Source organism: Myripristis murdjan, chromosome 3 (genome assembly GCF_902150065.1).
Source record: "Myripristis murdjan chromosome 3, fMyrMur1.1, whole genome shotgun sequence".
Lineage (NCBI taxonomy): Eukaryota > Metazoa > Chordata > Actinopteri > Holocentriformes > Holocentridae > Myripristis > Myripristis murdjan.
Genome location: NC_043982.1, coordinates 28,246,531 through 28,260,180, shown reverse-complemented (window position 1 = coordinate 28,260,180; position 13,650 = coordinate 28,246,531). Strand labels below are relative to the sequence as shown.

The 13,650-nt window shown below is 40.1% G+C and overlaps 1 protein-coding gene across 1 annotated transcript in view; it reads right to left on the bottom strand.

The window, feature by feature from the left end:
- Window positions 1-13,650, bottom strand: part of LOC115378771 (CUB and sushi domain-containing protein 1-like) — a 659,837-nt gene that overhangs the window by 297,990 nt on the left and 348,197 nt on the right. The window lies entirely within an intron of this gene.

Here is a 13,650-nt window from a genome sequence, read left to right as displayed (position 1 = left end):
GATCAAATCATGGTGTAACCTGTGCACTAATGTGTTAAGAGCTACAGAACTGTGTCCAACCACACTACAGTAATCAACGCACTGTAAGGCAGAGGAATAAGAGCTACTTCTTCACGAGTGGTTGTCAACCCTCGTGGCATACGGCACAGTACTTAGGGTACTACAGGGATGCATACTCCAACAAACACTAGTGTGCACAATTCATTCTCCCATTCTTATTCACAGTAGCATGCTGTACTGTACGTCCCAATGATATTACAGATCAGAGCCTTGGTTCCCTCAATTCTACTTGTGGGAAAGAGAGCTGTTTATTATCTCAAATAGTGACTGCACTGTCCAAGATAATGAGAACAACATATTTGAATTCTGCTTGACAATTCTGGATGTTGGATTTTCCTTTTAAGTGTGCCAGCCAGTGATGTTTCCAGCATTAATTCCCAAGGATCACCAGTGAAGGAGGGCAATCAGAGTACAGACTCCACTTTGTTCTACAACACAGTGAATACCATAGAATAAACCACAGCCTAATGAATTGGGTCTTGTCGAATCACAAGTTACATAATAAACAACAGCTATGGAGCAGGACTTTGGAGTGTTCATGTACTGTATTGGGCTAAATACAAGAGGGATGTTTTTTTGTTTTGTTTTGTTTATTGTGTTTTTTCCTGGAAATTACATCTGAAAAAGTGAGGTCTTCCTATATTCCAGGACTAGATGGTTTCATGTCATTTTTCTCTTATAACAGCAGGCGGAGACATGGTGCTAGTTGGGGTCAGGAGTGAAGACGATGTTGCATGGGAGGAGCCAGTGGAACAAGAGAGTGACGATAGTGAGAATGAACAAAAAAAATAGTCCAAAGTTGGGCCAAGTTGCCTGTAGCCCAAAAGAGTTACGCTAAAGAAGTCTGCCTATTTCTATTCCTTTTTTTTTTTTTTTTTTTTTTTTTTTAATTTTCTCTGATTTACTACAGTGTAGGTGTTTTTTTTTTTTTCCTCAGTCAGATTTGTTCCAAGTTCTGTACTAGTCTACAATTATACACCCTAGCCTCGCAGGAAAAATAGCTGTGGTCATTTTTTCAAGGGGGTTAAAAAGACATTTACATATTTACGATACGATATTTACACTATTTACATTTTGTTGAAGTAATGTAGATGGGATGACGCATTATAAAGAGCCAAAAAAATCCATGTTAAGGGGAAGGTGGGGTGGAAGATGGTTTGATCAAACACAGACCCAAATTTGAGTCCCGTTTGAATCAAGAGTGCTTTGAGCAAAACCATGACCTTTTTCTAACCTTAACCATAATGACAAAGTATATTAATCCAAACCATGATGTTTTCGTTACCATTAGCAGGTAGTTTAGCACTTGCTAAAATGCTCATATATGTTGTTTGGGGATTCATTGGCAAACAACCTATTCTGTCATTTAGACCTGAGGATACATTGCAATTAGACTAAATGTTTGGTAATTAGTGCACTTTTTAATGCTAGATTGATCTAAAAGATACTGTAAATCAGCCTATCTGCCTTTATTTATGCTTTATTTATTTGTTTTTGTCAGATAAAATGATTTTCTTTTTTTTTTCTTTTTTTAAATGCTCCTTTAAAAGTTTTTTTTTTTTTTTTTTTTTTTTTTTTTCTCCAAAACCTGGTGTTGAAAAACAGGGGCTAATAATCACAGTCATCTCATATTAGGCCAGTATGGTGCATGACAAACACCAAACACTGAACCATAAAACACTGTGTATCTACGGCACTGCAGCAGCACGGCCTCTAGCTGAACAAAATTTAACTGCTCAAAAGGTAAATTTCCACACCTCCTACACAGCTCCAATGGAGTAAATGTATTAAAATGTATTGACACTGCATCTCTTATGTTCCCTTGGTGTAAATGTATTAGCAGGGCGAGTGACATTTCCAGCAGTGCTTCTCATCAATCACCTGCTAAACAGAGTAATCACTGTAGCAGCGACACTCTGTTAAACACCGGCTCTCCTCAGCCTTTCCAGGTTCACTGTGGAACCGGAAAAACCTTGACTGCTAATATATTACATTCCCATGATATGATACCCAATAATATAAAGATCAGCAGTCATAGAATCACCAGTTATTTAGTAAATCATGGAGCAGAAATGTGCAGCTAACATGGCTGCCACTGCAAGCAACAATGTCTCAACTTCAAATTTATTGTTTTGGTCGAAGATAAATCAGCAGTTGCTGGGAACAGTTTGAGCTCCCAAAGCCATAGGTGAAATCCATGTGCTTTGCCATCTTGGTCGTAGCCTTGACAATACATCACATTTTATGTGCAGATCGAGGCTTACTGATGTCAACAAGTAAACACGTGCCCTCTGTGCTTTGTTTAGTGCCATGTGAGGCAGCTGGATGTAAAAAAAGGAGTTTTTCACTCACTTAACATGCTAGATGAACAGACAAACAAACATATCCATATCCTCAAAATTGGGTATGGCCCAGTCACTGTGAGAAGTTAATATGTTTTTTCTTAGCTGAAGACACCTTATGTGAAAATGTTGGGGGGTTACATTAAACTGTTGACAAATGATGTAACTTCTTCTGGTATGCCACGCCCACTGCCACGCTCCCCTTTGACTGAATGGCCTGAAAAGTCAATCAGATCTTCCATCACATACCTGGTCAAAGTTTTGTGATAACGTGTGAATCCATTCAGAAGTTGTGAGCCTGCAAATTATTCTGTGCCACGCCCACTACCATGCCCCCTGTTGGCCAAGGGGTGCGACACGTTAGCTACTTCTTCCATCTACCTTCCCTGACCATTGCCCATAAATGGTGGGAATCCAAGCATCAGTTTGGAAGGTACTGTATGCCACTGTGTAACGAACAGACAAACACACACCTATTCATAGCACTCCCCAGACGATTTCACCAGGTGGGGGTCAACTAGTGGCTGAAAATCTGCATGGTGTTTTGGTGGTTTACAGGAATGTAAAACAATGACAGGACACTATTAAAATGGCATATAACAGGCTTATATTTTACTTGATGGGGTTAAAGTTCTGTTAAAGTTTTGTTAAATAATATAGTTTTAAACTAAAAATTAAAACTTAACTCAAACTAGAAAACTTCTTGGTGTCAGTTTGGAGTTGGACCAGGGTCACTGGAGTTGAAATCAAATTTCATGTAGCCTACATGACAAAGTGGCACTGAAACAAAGAAGAGCACTCCGGCTGACACCTCACAGATTGCCCAAATTAAATGCGGACGCCAGGTCTGGATAGGCAATGACGAATCGAAACTTAAGACTGAAATAGAAAGTCTCTTTGAACAGCAGCAAGTGAGCACTCCAGCACTGATTGGAAGCTGGACTCACAAACTGAAAACATTTTGCCTTTCTAGTCTGTTGATCCTTTGGTATAAAGTATGCAGGCCAGTCTGTAATTGCTTTATACCAAAGGATAAAGGTTGGCAAACAGGGAGTATGCTGTGTGCAGTTTGTTAACTCCACTACTCTGAACTCCTAACTCCTCTACAGTTTTGAAGTTAAATTTTCTGAAAGTTTCCTGCTGGCATTTGGAATACCAACGTGTGGTTTGCTGGTGCAGCTTCTTCAATTCTACCTTTTTTTTTTTTTTTTTTGCCTGGTCCATTAAGTTATTTTTTTGTTACATTGTTTTTGTATTTTTATGTTTTCATGCACACAAAAAACAGATAACTGTGAGTAACTGGGTTAAAGCAGGTAATGTGTTCAAAACCCCCATACACATACCCATACATGGCACATAATCCAATTACTAAAATGCTTGTAAACACTATGTGAAAATATGTGAGAATTGTCCAGCTTGTGTAATGAAGTGATAGCCTTAAAGGTTTAATACATCTATTTATAACTTAATTAATTGAGCTATGGAAAAAAAAGAAAAAGAAAAGAAATTATACTGGTATTGTCCTTTAATGTCTGTGAAGAGTGTAAACGCGTCATTGTATTTCCCACTATCAGAAGCTACTACCTCCAGTTCTACTACAGATTTGCCTTGCTTCCCTTATATCACAGGCACAATTGTTATCAAAAATACATTAAAAACAGCATGCAGAGACTAATGTAATCCATCATTATAAATTACGCAATAACTGTATTATTTCCTAGTATGTGTTCACCTCAGAGTTAATCGGACTATTTTTTTCTCTTTTTCATTATTGTGCGCCATTACTTCCCTCTGGTGGTGGTGAGGAGGCAAAAATAACAAAGCAGAGTGGGAGTCTATTTGGAGACGTGCAATGACCTTTTCACAGGATGGAGCTACTTTCAGAAAGACTGCAGCTGCAATAATCATGGTGTTATCGAGTCAACACTGAAAAACATAAAATAAAAATAAATTAAATTAAAAATAAATAAATTAATTAAATTAAAAATAATAATAATTGGAACTTGAACCTTGGGAATAGTTCAGTTGCTCATGAGGTTAATGTAGTGCTACCATGGATTTGGTTTATCTCTTGTTCACTTTTTATATTAGGGTTGATGAAATGCACTGAGTTGTTGAATTTCTATTCCATTCAAATGATTATTGTTATTAAAATGAAGAGGTTAATGTGGGTACTGTAATGCCATGACAGGTAGAATTAGGCAATGGTAATTTATTTATTAATTTATTTACTGCTAAAACAGTTCCTGTTTTGTAATTATTCAGTGAATATATTAGCCGTGAGTGTCCTGTCAAGAGTGTTGCATCACTGTATTTCATGCAGTAAAGAAAAGTCCGCCCCGAGTGTTCGGAGTCTGTGTGCTTGTCTTCTGGGATACTGAGAGCAGTTACTTACAAAGTAATGATTCTCAACCTTATCACTCCTAAGCACAAAAGCATATCTCGTGGCAATAAAAAAATACTATACCACAGAATCTGTTTAATTGAAGCTTGAAAGATTCATGCTCGAGGCTCTAAAACTTGCTGCTACACCTCATCCCGCCTTCCCTCTCTTCAGAAGGGCACTGCCACCTCATCTGCTTCTCTCTCCTTCCTTACTTCTTGTCATTATTGCTATGACAATCCTGACCTGGCCGGTGGTTGCTATGGTAACAGTGACCCTGCCTGAGGCTACAGAGTGCTGGAGGGGACAAATAGAACAGAGAAACATCAGTAAATCTCTGTACAAGATGACACAGCATACACCCACAAAACTACAGGTGTTGGTTCTTACAAGGAGCATCCACTGTAACACGGAACTGACGTGTTTTTATTTTTGTTTGTGCATTTGTGACCACGGCATAAGCAAGACAAGACAAAGTGTGCGTTAAGGAGTTTTTAATGCATGTTGTGGAGGCAAAGGACCACCCAACACATGGATAGCGTGGAGTGGGTTGCTTCACTGAACTGGCATGAACAAAAAGAGCTCAGGTACTAAGCAAACAAAATCTCTGCCTGGCTGTCTCTGTGCTTTCCTGTCGATTTTACAACACAATTTATCTTTGCTTGGGGCTCTGTGGGACTTCCTCAAAGACCCCTGAAGCTCACCACGCCCCACTTTGAGAGATGCTCTTGTGGAAAAGGAGGATGACAGATGAAATAAAATTGCATTCAGCCAAGAGAAATATCTCAATCTCCAAAATCCTCTCCCTCCCTCCTCCATCCCCCTCTTCACTGCTCCTTCTCTTCCGTCTTCTGCGAAGAGCACTGCCAACACATCCTGTTCTCCCTTCTTCCTTCCTGTCATCATCGCTATGACAACCCTGACCTGGCCAGGAGTTACCATAGTAACGATGGCCTGCCCCGAGGCTATGGTATGCCAGAGGGGACAAAAACAACAGAGAAATAACATCAGTTGCCTTCATCATACACACAAACATGCAGCCACACACCGAACAAGGACATGCAAAAGCTCACACACACACACACACACACACACACACACACACACACCAAAGCACTCTTCTCTGTGTTTGCATGTGAAAGTGTTTGTGGCTGTAGTGAGAGTGTGCAGCACGTGTCTGTACACGTGTGGTGGTCTCTCTCTGTAAAAAGCATGGTGTTGATGAATCCATATGATATTACAGCTTTCATGTAGTCAGACAGAGGGAAATTTAAGCATTCACACTCACACGAGCTCCACAACAAAACACATGACAGAGCAGAACAGCACAGACTGATGTCTGACAGTTCATTTTCAATGTCGAACATTCATGAAAAGAATTGAATAGAATGGAATAGAGTAGAATAGAGTAGAATAGAATAAAATAGAACAGAATAGAATAGAATAAAGAGGAACAAAATAAAACTGTGTTCATTGCTCAATGTTTAAATGGGACATTAATCATTGCTGTCCCTCTTGCTTGTTACAGTTCTCTCACTTGCACACACACACACATCCACACACACACACACACACACACACACACACACACACACAAACGGGGTCTAATGCATCTTCATTTAGTCTTGCTGTCCTCTGGGCACATTTACATCTGTCAACTCACTATACAGAATGGATGGATGGGCTGGCTGGCTCTGCTGTGCGTGCGTGCGTGTGCGTCTTCGTGATGTTTATGTGTGTGTATCCGTTTGTCTGTGTATGTGTGTGTATGTGTGTATAGGTGGTTTATCTTCAATGTAGCTATAAGTTTCTCTCCGACTACATGTAAATGTGTGTGTGCATGTGTGTGTGTGTATGTGCGCACATGTGTCTCCTTTCCTGTCTGCCCACGCCCTTAATAATGCATGTGTGTGCGTGTGTGTGTGTGTGTGTGTGTGCGTACAACAGTCAATTTCCTTGGTAGGTGACAGTTCATGGTCCCTTGGGCAGCACAGCATTGTGGGTAAACTCGATGTCACAACTATTCCCATACATCAACATGCCGACACAAACATGCAAACACACACACACACACACACACACACACACACACACACACACACACACACACACACACACACACACACACACACACACACACACACACACAAGCACATAATGAAGCTTTTATTAGCATTTGTGCTAATTGGGTAAATTCACATTGTGCCGACAAGTTGCTGTAGGGAAAACAGCCTGAGGAGCAGAGGAGACGCCGTGTGTCTCCGGATTCCTTCATCATTCCTTCGCTTTCAGCTGTCATACACAGTGCAGTCAGCTACAACGTCTTCCACAGGATGCCATTTTTGCTGCTGACTGCGTCAGTGTGGTCTGCTGCTGGCCAAATGCATGGAGGGAGATGGCATTTTATTATGTTTTCCCAACAAATAAGTATTATGAGTGACGACAGTTTGCTCTCAGTGCACTTTGTACTTTTTAAAAGAGACTTGTATAGGAGATTTGAAACTGGAAAGACAAAGCCTATTGTTTCAACTGTCTGACAGATGACGTCATTGCACATTATCTGGCGGGCAGTTTTGGGAGCTCACTAAAGCCTCCCCGACACACAGAAGCCTTGGCTGGGTGCAGCAGATCCTAATGCCGGACCACATAAATAAATGGGGGTAACACTGAAAATTATTCATTGAGCCTTGACTGCGTTTCACTCCCACCACTATTATCTCCTCTTGGTCAGGGCATTGGTCATTTTTTTCTATAAACTGTGGGCCTGCAAAGCCTTTTGAGACTAAACAGTGATCAAGGGCTATAAATAAAACTGGAATCTGAACTCCTGTCATACGGTGTGAACAGTTATACAGTTGAGCACTATAAACAGCAAACATGTTTCTCACACAGGGCCCCTGGGACAAAAGCTTTTCAAACGGAGGTGCATGGTCTCATCTGAGATTTGAAAACTTGTGAAAAGCTGTGACATGCCTAATCCCATATTTGTTCCCTCAATTGGAAACAGATGTAGCTCAAGAATAGAACCTTGTTCCTCACAGCTGAATGGACAGCTAGCATTGATGTGAAATTGAAGTTGTGAGGTGGCCAATCACTGATAACAAAGGCAACTGTGTTCGCTACTCAGAAGCCAATCAGTTACTGAGAATGTTCTGCACACCACGAAATGACAAATGTAACCTGTCAAAAAAGACAAGCTTTTCAGTGTTTTTTTTTTTTTCTTCCTCAAATGAACCATGAGTTCCCACATGCAACTATTGTCATAAGTAAGCACCACAGCCTGATCAACACGATGACATGTCGACTATTCACAACAAAATGAAAAATGAATTTTTAAAACTTGGTAGCTAATTTTCCATGCCGGGATGCTTGCCTATGTAACAATAAATGCCAAATAATTAACACAACTTTGATTATTTTGTATTTGTACATCAAAATCTCATTACATCTACATACTGGGAAACAATGGATCTTCATTGATGATATAATGCTGAACCTGTAGATGTAAACAAAAATCTAAAACAATAAAACATCACAGTTTTGAACAATAACACCCCTCCCATTAAATAAATATCCTTTCCTTACACTTTTTTATATTTATGTTTCAGTCAATCAGTTAATCAGGAAGATTTTTTTAAAATTTGATCCTGACACTATGTAAGCAAAGATGCCAGCAGACCTCACAATGTTATATTTGATATCTGTATCCACAGCATCATAATTCTGCCCCCCACCCCCATGATGATATTTTAGACATAAAACTGACACTCATTTGGATGTGTTGTTGTCATTCCAAAGCTAAAGGTTTACAGCATTATGTTTTGTTTCATTTTTTCATTTGGCCAAGTTTATTCATTACCTGTTTATATAACATATGGTGTAATAGGCACATTAAAAACAAGAGTTGAAGCAGGCAAAACACTAAAAAAGAACCATAAACAGCAACTAAACCTCAGGTATATAAGAAAACAAATGTGGCAGATTTCTTCAGTCGCACTAAATTTACTGCATGGATGTCTTGGACCCCGTCCCACCGCTTCTCTTATTCCTTGCAGCTTTGGACACATAGATTAAGATTAGCTAAATTAAAAACAAACAAGAAAAAGATCAACAAAAGAGCTCAGTACACCTGTCTCTCTTCTCCCTTTATTCCCCCATCTCAGTCAACATGTGCTGCTGGAGATTTGCTTGCACGGTGCCCACACACACACACACACACACACACACACACACACACACACACATCAACAGCGATTCACAAAGTCTCCTCTGTCTTCATTATCCGCCTCACACTGCAGTTCTAAAGACACATGAGTAAACTTGTGTGAAATTGGTTTCCACGGAGTTGCTTTTGCTCACTTAGACTGATGGCAAAAAAAGTGAATAGTGCACTGGAAGACAAGACATTTACACCTGTCTGCCAAAGTCATGTAGACCATTGTTCTCATGTGGACTAGGGTATTTTGTTCCAACATCGTCTGCACTTACTTTTGAGGTTGATTTTTTTTTTTAATTCTGAAAATCTATTTATAGTGGTATCGTTATTGTTTTTCAAGTCTTAAATTAGAGGGACATTAAAGTAATAGTTTGGATTCTTACCCATATATTGGGTCCGTGTGAGTGTAATACATCCACCAAGCCTGGTTCATTAACTCTTTCCCTGTCACAATAACTGGAGCTCCATTGGGGTTGTGCAGTTCCAAAATTAATGAAGTATCCATAGATCGGAAAACAACATGACTTTGAGTGGCGACACAAAGCTGGAGAAATATTTTCTAGGATACACAACAACACACATTTCTAGTTTCAAGTTTCACTTTGAGAGCACTTTGAAGCCAGCTGGTTTCCAAAATGGCAGAACTATTTGATGCCATAGCACTACCACGGTGTCACCACAGAGGTTGTCTGGCACTATATTCAATCCACATTGTTCTTGCCACAGGAAAGGAGTGAGTGGACCAGACTTGGTGGATGTATTACACTCGCATGGACCAGCAAGAGTCACTTTAAAATCTTCTTTATTTAGCTGGACCCTCTCTGGACACAACCCAAATTTAAGGCAGTTGTGAATTAACCCCAAATAAACATGTTATTTTTCTCCCTACCAAATGATTTGGCTGGGAATCACAAATTCTCTTTTTTTAGCCGCAAGAACAGGAAGGAACAAGGGGCCTGTGGCACAGCCTGGCCACACTCGCCCTGTGGTCCCTGTCCAACACTTCTGAGGGAGGTGATACAGTAGGTTTGCAATTTTTGGCACGGTGTAGATGGGCAACACTCCCAGCAACAGGCAGAAATCAGAGACACAGGATAAAAAATTAATTCAATTGTTTCTTGGCAGTTGCAAACAGGCCGAACTCAATCTTTGACTTTGGTTCTGCTTTGTACCACCAAAGCTGTGAAGTTGCTTTGATGTAGTTGGCAGACCAGCTGCATGACTGAAAAGGTGCATGTGTGTGTGTGTGTGTGTGTGTGTGTGTGTGTGTGTGTTTGTGTGTGATCTCATAGCTTTATCCCCAGCTTTCCTGTTCGATCTGCCCACCTGTCTCAGCGTGTGTGTTCCTGTGTGAGTGTGTGCATTCCTATGTGGGTGTTAACCATAAAAACAATGTAAGCCCTGGTAAGCTTCCCCATATTTCAGCTCTAACACTCTCATCTCGGCACAAATTGTGTGTGTATGTGCCTTACCATTTGTGTGTGTGTGACAGAGATAAACTCAGAGATAGAAATTTCATGTAGACCTGTGTGTGCATACGTGTGAGTGTGTGCATGTTTGTGTTTGTGTGTGTGTGTGTACTTATTTCTTGGGGTTTCACGTATTCTGGATCAATACGTGCATGGTGTTTGGGGAAATAAACAGCCCCTTTAGGGGTTTCAGTAGCATAGTCAAACACACACACACACACACACATGCACGCACGCACACACACACACACACACACACACACACACACACACACACACACACACACACACAGAAACAGACACATCTACTAAGCTCTATGTGCTTAAGCGCTTCAACATATTTACAAGATAAATTGGTGACTGTGCTGAAAGGCATGTGTGTTTGTGTGTGTGTGTTTGTATGTCTGTGTGTGTGTGTGTGTGTGTGTGTGTGTGCGTGCGTGCATGTGTGTGTGTGTGTTTGTATGTCTGTCTGTGTGTGTGTGTGTGTGTATGACAGAGATACACACACACACTGTTCCACAACCACTGGAGAGGAGAGCTGCATCCCAGATTTTCAAATTGACTCAAACATTGCTGTAGAGCAACAAACAGACATATGGCAAAACACAGAATGCAACATAACAAGCTCTTCTTGTCTTCAGAGTTGAACTAAAAGTAAAACAGTCCTATAGCAGAAGAGCATTTCACTTCTACAGAATTCACCTTCTCACCAGGGCTCTGCTGACTAGGATGATCAGGCAGTGCACTGTGCTACTTTTTTTGTCAAGAAAACTTTTGAAATTCTGTTGCAAGTGAACACAGCAAAGTGAAATGATGGGTTCAAGGTGCATACCATGTAAATATGATGTCCTTGGTTTGAATCCGATAGACTGATAGATGGATGGATAGATGGAAAGGCTCCCCCACACACTGAATGCATTACAGAGAAAACCTATACATATTACAGCCCTGTTATGAGGACTTGGGCCAGACAATGAAAAGACCACATATGTGCACACACATGTACACACACATTACCCAGGAAATATTAATCATGGTTAAATTATAATATATATATATATATATATTACAGTCCATTATCCTACAGAACAGTGACTATTAATCATTTTTACAGAGCCATGGAAGTGTGTGTGCGCATTTGGCATCATAAAACAAAAGATCAGTGTGTATCAGTATAAGAGGTGTGTGTGCATGCGTCTGCGTGTGTGTATGTGTGTATGTGTGCAGTCGTGTGTACATTTAATCAGTGTAAAATAAAAGGTCAGTGTGTGTGTGGGTGTCTCTGAACATCCTAAAACAAAGCAACTTTTTGTGCACCCATTGTATATGCCCACTTGAATACGTGTCATCATGTGTGCCTCACAGGAGTCAAGATACCCTCAGCAGAGTCATAGTTTTAGCAGTTTCAGTTTTAGTTTTTGATGCACTTTCACTCCCAGGACTCACAGGAAGCATAGTTGGAAAATGCTAAAAAATAAATGTTGTACTTTGGTTAAAAATGATAAGAGGTTCAAAAGAGAGTTCAAAAGGGCAAACAGTCGAAGTTGTCTTTATTATTCTAGATGCAACAAACCTAAAAAGCTGATTCTAAACAAGCCATGTTTGTTATCCATCATTGTGACAGCAAAATGACTTTATGATAAAATAACGAGTGGATTAACCATGCTCTTTCAATCAGCAAAAGGGGAATAAGTGGATGTATTTTACCAGTATTTGTGTCATGCCCAGGCACAGGGGAGAAAGCTGCTAACGTAACATTTGGTAAGTCACAAAGTTTTGTTTTGACAACTTGCAAATTAACATGAACTTGTTAACAGCAATCAGCTGTGAAATCGGTGCAGATCAATTCTGTGTCTCTTGGCCGGGTTCAGGTCCTCCATTTCTCAGTGCTGCATGGGTCCAGGTCCCAGCTTTCAAATAATAGATGGGTCTGGCTCTGGCTAGTTTTTTGGCTTCAGGCGCAAATTTTTTAACAGATGAAGACCTCTCACAAGCATCCATTGAGCTTTGAGTATGACCTGAAATTAAATCGCCATCTATGATGTTTCTGCTTTTCTGAAGGACTGACCAAAAACAACTCCTTACGGAAAATGCAGTGGAACAGAAACTACAGGGGCTAACCAGGAGATGGGGCGGGACTTCAGCGCCCTACACCTACACTGTGTTGCAAAAGCATACTACATAGCTATGATTAAGAAAACAGTATTTAGTGCATCCTAATTTTCACACTAGGCTATGCTGTTTTGGCAAAACAAAAACAAAACAAAACAAAACAAACAAAACAAACAAACAAACAAACAAAAAAAGTAGCAGGCAAACAAATAGAAAAAGAAACAAACATAACATGTCTCTCAGCAGACATTTTGGTTTATTTTTGGTTTCCACAAATATCTAATTTTACTGTCACTCTCTGAGACACAGAGAGAGTCCTGTTGTCGAGATTTGATCCGTTATTTAAACATTTCAAGCTGAGTTCCTCCCTTCCCACAACACAACACGTTGCACGCTGGGACAACAGTTGCTGTAACTGCACACTAAAACACTCAGTGACTGGAGTATGAGCACTGATACTCTTGAGGATGCCAACTTCCAGAGTGTGAACACACTATATACTCAAGATTAGCTTTAGGTTAGAATAGTTGTGTAGTGTGCTTTTGGATGTGGCTCTAACAGAGACAGAAAGTAAGCAATCCAGTTCACTCACAGGCCACTTCCGTCAGCGTCTCTGGGGTAAATAAAGCTACCTTGGCACCAAACCTTAACTGAGTTGGACGTGTTTTCCCTTCAAAACAGTATGTTTCTAAACATACTTTTCCTCATCTAAACCAATAGTATTTGAAGCTTAGCTGTTTAAGCAACACATTTGAAATATGTCTGATCTTTGCAATATTGCAGTGTCTTTAACTCAGACTATCATTCTTGAATCTTGAATGTTTAAGGTGTTTGGGTTAGCAAACATTTCTGTGTATGTTCTGTGTTCTGTGTCATGTATGAAAGCGATGTAATTTCTTGCCATAAATATCAGTGCATAACATGTTTATAACATTTTGGCTTATTGAATTTATATAAAGTGCAGTTATACCGACAGGATGAATAGCTAACATTAGCTTTGTACATGAGATCTACAACGGGCAGTGGCTAACTTGTGAGTGACTCAAGTGTGACTCGAGTTACACC